The 6,642-nt window shown below is 47.6% G+C and overlaps 1 long non-coding RNA gene across 1 annotated transcript; it reads right to left on the reverse strand.

The window, feature by feature from the left end:
* Nucleotides 1-2,798: 2,798 nt before the first annotated feature.
* Nucleotides 2,799-6,223, reverse strand: LOC144727524 (uncharacterized). Its single transcript, XR_013587408.1, has 3 exons — nucleotides 5,274-6,223; nucleotides 4,780-4,865; nucleotides 2,799-4,624 (listed from the first exon to the last, which is right to left on the reverse strand). It is a non-coding gene; the product is annotated as an uncharacterized LOC144727524 (long non-coding RNA).
* Between the last annotated feature and the right edge of the window lie 419 nt (nucleotides 6,224-6,642).

Consider the following 6,642-nt stretch of genomic DNA (forward strand, 5'->3'; position numbering starts at 1 on the left):
CTCCGAAGGAACGTGTTGTCTGTCGTGCATAAACATATATATAATATAAGCAGCTCTTTGATTGGTGGAGACCTACTGCCGGGTATTGAGAGGGGAGGTGCCTAAGGGAAGGGGGGTCAGGGGAGGGGCCTAAGAATATGGGGGGTGCTCAGGGGAGGGGCCTTTGGGAAGGGGGATCAGGGGAGGGGCCTAAGCGAGGGGGGGGGGTAAGGGGAGGGGCCTTATCAAGGGGGAGGGGCCGATAGTCAAGGGGGCTGGCTGCCTGGCTACTCCACACTGCCCACCAGGGAATTTTTGTCTGTCGTGCATATTATTCGCTGCGTTAACTCTCCCATGCCACTAGAGGGCATTTTGGTGCCAGTCCTTTCCCACCCCACATCCTCTGTGCTCTCTCCCTCCCCCGCCGATGCTGCTTCAAGCAATGGCGAATAGGCTTCAACGTAAATATTAAGAGTCTTCTATTAAGAGTCTTCAAGGCGGTACGTGACTCCACAGACATTTGCTTTATCACTAAAAGCACTATGAGTATATTGATCAGCTTTCTCTCGTATCTCTTGAAGCAGAGTAAGTTGCCTATGCACATATAATATCTTATTGTAAGTTACGGTACTGGCGAAGCGTACTCAGTGTTTTGTATCTCCTGCACTTTTATTCTAGATTTCTACCGTTTGCTTATGGAATATTGTATTGATTCCTAAGTCATGGAATCTATAATCTTCTACTTTTTGAGTGCTTGATCAAACTGCTTGGCGCATGGGACGCATTTTTACAGACGCATGTTGCAATGTCATTGTTCAGATCATTATAGATACAATATGAACAATATAATAAACGTACAGCACTTGGTCAAGCCACTGCTAGATGAAGGCCTAACCACGCCATGTCAGTCATTGAGCTTGTTTTAACCATACTTCACTCCGGTCATTGTGGGTGTGGTGAAGATTGGTAATGGGGTTTTTAATAGGCTTTTGTGCATGCAATTAACGTAAAACCCTAAAAAATTCAATGAACATCCCTAACTGGGCATGTGTGCATGGTGGCAATGGCTGCCTGTGGCCATGTTTACGATTCAACTGGAGTCCCCCCCCCCTCTCCCAGCACACTTTCCAGTGATTCAATTCATTGTGATTGATTTACAGTCATGATTTCATTCTTTTTATTTAATTTTGACCATCTCTATTTTAATTCATACGGTCATTTTTGGTTACTTTATCCTCAATGCAACATTGCAAAAATGCAAATTGAGTTTTCATTAGGCTTGGGCAAGATACGTCGTGGCTAAAAGGGATAATAGCAAGTGGACAGAACTTGGGATGGAATGTCAACCGAAGGAGAAAACACACCTGAGAGGATAACCACCACAGAGATGAAGCAATGAAATATCATGCGCATGAGCTGGGTGGATCGCAGGATCATGTGGAATGGTGAAAATATTGGGAAAAATATTGGGGAACCTTTTCTCCCAGCAGTCGATTGCGCATGGCTGATGCTGATGAACATTGGCATGTAATGTACATGCATCGTAAATAATCAAATCTCACGTGCATTGTTTATTTGTCAGGAGCATAATCAATTTCAGTTGATGAATATATTTTACGTGCCTACTCAACGCTTTGGGTAGTTGCTAGATTTGTGGGTAAGACACGAGTTTGCCATTTATTAATTTGAAAAAATTAGGTTAGCCATTTATTAATAATCAATAATTCTGACATGATACATACATCGTGAGTGTGAACAAGGATAATTGACAGTATTTGATTATACAGGTATAATTGACAGTATTTGAATATTATACAGGGAGGAACAACAGCTTCCACACTGCCCACCAGAGATTATTTGGCTGTCTGTCTGTCGTGCATATTTGTCTGTCGTGCACTCTGCGCAGTTCAGTGACTGTGACTGTCTTGGCATATTGCAGTTTGCTTGACTACAAAAGTTTTCTGGCGCGATCGCCGACGTTCAGTGCAACCATCGGCGGTGTGGAGAAAGTGGGGATGTTACCAATCATCGGCGACGTCTGGCCATAGTACGGCGGCGGGCGCCCAATAAAGGACGAGATGCCCGAAGAGCGTGGTGCCCGACTGGAGCGCACGCACGTCTCGTTGGCTGCCTGACGTGCCGCGCCCCAGACGCCCGAAGAGCGTGCTGCCCGACTGGAGCGCGCGCGCGTCGCGAAGGCCGAGAAGCGACGCTGACCCGCCCGGCATCACTCCACGTTGTCCGCCCCCTGTCTCGGTCGAACACGTCGTCTTCGTTCCGGGATACAGAAGGCTGTTCCCGAACGACTTCCGCTGCTTACAACCTGGCCAGTGGTTGAACGACACCATCATCAACCTGTTCGGGCAGTTCTACTGCCTGCCGCGAGCGGCATACTCCACCTGTTCAACACGTTCCTGTACACAAAGTTCTTGGCGGGCCATCTCGACGACTTGAATTGCGTCTTCGATGGCGTGTCTTCCAGGCCGGTGTGGATCATACCGATGCACGAACAGTCGCACTGGCAGATCTTGGTCGTCAACGCCACGTGCCCACCAAGGTCGACTGCCATGCTGTTAGACTCAATGGCTGCGTGGGGGCAGTCGCGCAACGCTAAGAGCATCGCGGCCTTCGCCAGCACGGTGGTGGCCCGGGTCGTGCGCACCGAATCGGTGAGCATGCCAGTGGCGATCACCACGGTGCTTGTGCCGCAGCAACCGATCGGCTACGACTGCGGCGTCTACGCCCTGCTCAACATCAAGCACCTGGTGCGCCATTACGACAGCATCGTGGCCGTTCAAGGACCAGGTCAGGTGGTACACGCAGGAGGCGGCGTCATATCAATGTAAGAAATTTGCTTGGAAATGTACAAACTGAGCAATCATGGGAAAGATGTTATTAACCAGTTTAGGTCATAACTGGCTGTGATGTTCCCTCCCTACCTATGTTAGCAGTTATATTCGACTCTCCGAGTTACATTCACTAATACAGCCAGCGTTAGCTGTATTAGTAAATGGCGGCCTGCTATCTTTGTCCATCTCCATGTGGTAATGCTCTTGCCGAGCTCTCTCCGAGCTTACATTTACAAGCAAATTGTTTACATTGACATGCTAATCTCTCACAATATAATGGCCACCCCACAGCTTCGTTTGTCAAAATTTTCCCGATCTTACATTTACATGCAAATTTCATCTCTAGCTCCTCCCACTGACCTTTGGATGACAACCATCCCAAACCTTGATAACTCCTTACCTTGGCAGCGCTCCCACCATTTATTCTCAGCAGCTCTCCCGCGATATTTCTCACCTGATGACGATTGATTTTGTTTCGATCGAAACGTCGTGATATTGTTATTATTTTCATCTTCATCATTTTTTATTATTTGATCTATCTACGTGGCTTTACCGAAAGACCCAAAGAATATCATTTATTTACAGTAAAATATCATACGCAGTGTTGTAACCCTCCACCGCCCCACACAGCCAATTAGTCACATCAACAAAACGCCAATTAGTTATTACTTCAACCCACCAGTATGTTGGAAAGTAAATCCACAACATCATCGGGTAATTTGCCAGAATAGTGAAGCAATCCACCTGCTTCTAGTATTAAATAGAACAGGACGATGTCACCACTGAACCCAATCACATTTACTTACGCGATCTCACCCAAAATTTTTATTATGAATATTGGTCGCGAAAGCCTACGTGTGTATCAGATTAATTGCTTATGTGGCATATGCTATTTTGTACAGACGGGACGTAACATTAGCATAAGACTAAAATAACACAAGAAATATTAAATACTCTCAAACACAACTGTCGGCAGTTTCAGAACATGCTTGCCAACATTGGCACTCAATCGTTAAAATGTTGTGTAAAATAATTATTACTGGCCAAGACTAATTCGAGAATCCATTTAAATTGAGAGAAATAATTTTAACTGCTTTGACAGCTAGAGGCTTAGCGCGGCCTGGAAGCATATTATTAAGTAATACATCTTACAATTACAATTCCCTAAAGATGAAACACATATGAATTAACTGATTACTAATCTATTATAAAATTACAAGAACCCCCCCTCCACCCCTCCCCTCCGATCTCTGCACCTGATTGGGTTCAGTGATGAAGCAGGTGGATTGCTTCAATATTCTGGCAAATTGCTCGATGATGCTGGATGTAATTACCAGCGAAATGTCGTACTCAAATTGTAAATGTTGTGAATTACTCTCCCAACAAACCGGTGGGCTGAAGTAGTAACTAATTGGCGTTTTATTTATGTGACAAATCCCTTACTATTTAGCAGTGTCGGGTGGTGGAGGTTTACGACACATTTATACTTACGCGATCTAACCCAAAACCTTTATTATGAATATATTTACAGTTGCCAATACATCCATCAACAGAAAGTCGATCCCCAACATCCATACGAATTCAGAGGTTTTCCTCTCATCAGCATCCACGTTCAGAAGAGTCCACAGACGAGGATGAGGAGGATGAGAAGCGGTCTCCCAGAGGTCCCCAGCGGAGGAACTGCATCCGCAGGAGGTGCCGAGCCAGCAGCACGCTCCATCTCCCATCTCACGGAGAGCGGGACTCTCGTGCCAGCTTACCAGTCTTGACTTGCGCAGGGCGCAACGTTGATGAATCTGTGGATGGGAACGAACGTTCAGCTGCACGTTCCATTGGTACCCCCCTTTTCTACTTGGTACACGCAAGCCGAGCCAGCGTTGGGGGGGCTCCCACGGCACAGGGGTGAGAAAGACAAAGAGAGGTCCCGTGTCTGTGTGCGCGCGTGTTTCACCTGTGGCCGTACATCTGCTGCACGAACCCCGGTGGCTGCTGGTTCTCGTACATAGGGGAAACATCTCTCCCCCGGGGCTGGGAGACCTGTGAAGGAGACCACCATGAACATCAGCTCGTCGAGAATGCCCGAGGCAAATGCGCGATTCGCTCGCAAATCCCAAACCGACGCTCCGGGCTTCACAGCGACATCTTAACATGGCTTTCGATGCATGTGTGTGTGTGAATGCGTATGTGGGTACGTGTACATGTGTATGAAATTGGGGAGCAGCAGTGTAACAGTTAGCGCGCTGCTTTATGAACTCAGTGACCAGAGTTCGATGCCCCTCACGGCCAACACCAGTGACCATCGAGCCTCAAATTAGTACTTGGTGTGTGTTTAAACATCGCCACTCGGACACAAAAACTTGCCCCAGAAGTTTGTAAAGGCTGTACATGGGATCTGAGTCTTTATTACAGGTCCCAATGTGTTTGCATATGCAAGTCACTCCCTACCGATCCCTGGCCAGTCTTCCAATGGGCTGATGGCACCATGACCACTATCCGACGCTTGCTCGATGTATCCTGGTCGAGGGACAGTGCACCCTGTGGCTCCATTACTGTAGGGTCTGCGTTCACGAGTTCTTGCAGATGGGCAATAGACATTCAAAACACGGCCAATATCCGGCCACAGGCAACAGGCATTTGCCAAGGGGCCATTCTCCACAACGTCCCGGTGATACTTTGCCTCTTGAGAAGAAAAATTAACCCAACACACTCATCAACAACACTGTGGCCTTGAAATAATAATATATCTATGACGACAATGTTCATACCTGGTGACAATGTTCATACCTTTTGTTTTGGACATTAAATAATACTTAAAAAAAAACATTTTGGTAAACTACCCTGATTAAACTACACTAACCCCAAGATCAAAATGCCCCAATAAAAATAAAAACCTTTCAGCTTAATTTAAATAATAAATTATTGTTCTGGTCATAATCAGTGTATGACTGACATTAAGAGAAGTGGAATGCGTTTTGTCACAAGATTGAGAGGTTGGCGGAACAAGAAAGTTTGAAAAACACTACAGCGATATATATTCACGAGCTGGAGAGGCGGAGGGGTGGAAGGGTTGCCGTGGAGGGAGCAATCATCACTAGAATTGATGGCCGTGGAGTCTGCCAACCACTTGCAGCACTCCGACTGTGCCAGATAACCACTGCTGCCGCCGCCGCTGCTGCCTCCGCCGCTGCTGCTACCACCACTGCTGCTGCCGCCGCTGCTGCCGTTGCTGCTCCCGGTACCTGCGAAGTGGATGGTCATGCTGGTGTTACTCATGGTCACGCTGCTGCCATATCTCCAGTAGAGCCACTCGTCCGTCGTGTGGGTGAGGAGGAAGGCCGTCGATTCATCCACAAGCGCGACAGGCACATCCCGGTCCATTGCTGCCTGGGCGGTTGTTCCTGCGACAGAATGACCCCACCTTCTCGTCACTCACATGCTCTCGCGGTGCACGAGAAGGTGGCATCACAGAACTACATTTCGAAACCACTTCGATGAAAGCCTTGCTGTCAACACTAGAGGCACTGCTTCAACACGCCTTACCTTTAAGGATGCCACGTTGGCAAGATGTTAACCATCCTGCCTGGTATACAGGTGCGTGTGGGTTCTCGACCCTGACCCCTGTGGTATATATGCAGTTTGCATGTCTCTCCCCGTGGTCACATCGATTTTTGTCCGAGTCCTCCAGTTTTTCCCTCCACACACATTTAGAATCAACATCAGGCATTTAGCATCACCTGAGACCGTGCGCCGTACCCACCCACCCCTTTCCCTCGCAGCCATGCCAAGTTCAATCCCCTCACCTGGTCTGCTGACT

Source organism: Lampetra planeri, chromosome 25, assembly GCF_965212315.1.
Source record: "Lampetra planeri chromosome 25, kcLamPlan1.2.h2, whole genome shotgun sequence".
NCBI classification, from domain to species: domain Eukaryota; kingdom Metazoa; phylum Chordata; class Hyperoartia; order Petromyzontiformes; family Petromyzontidae; genus Lampetra; species Lampetra planeri.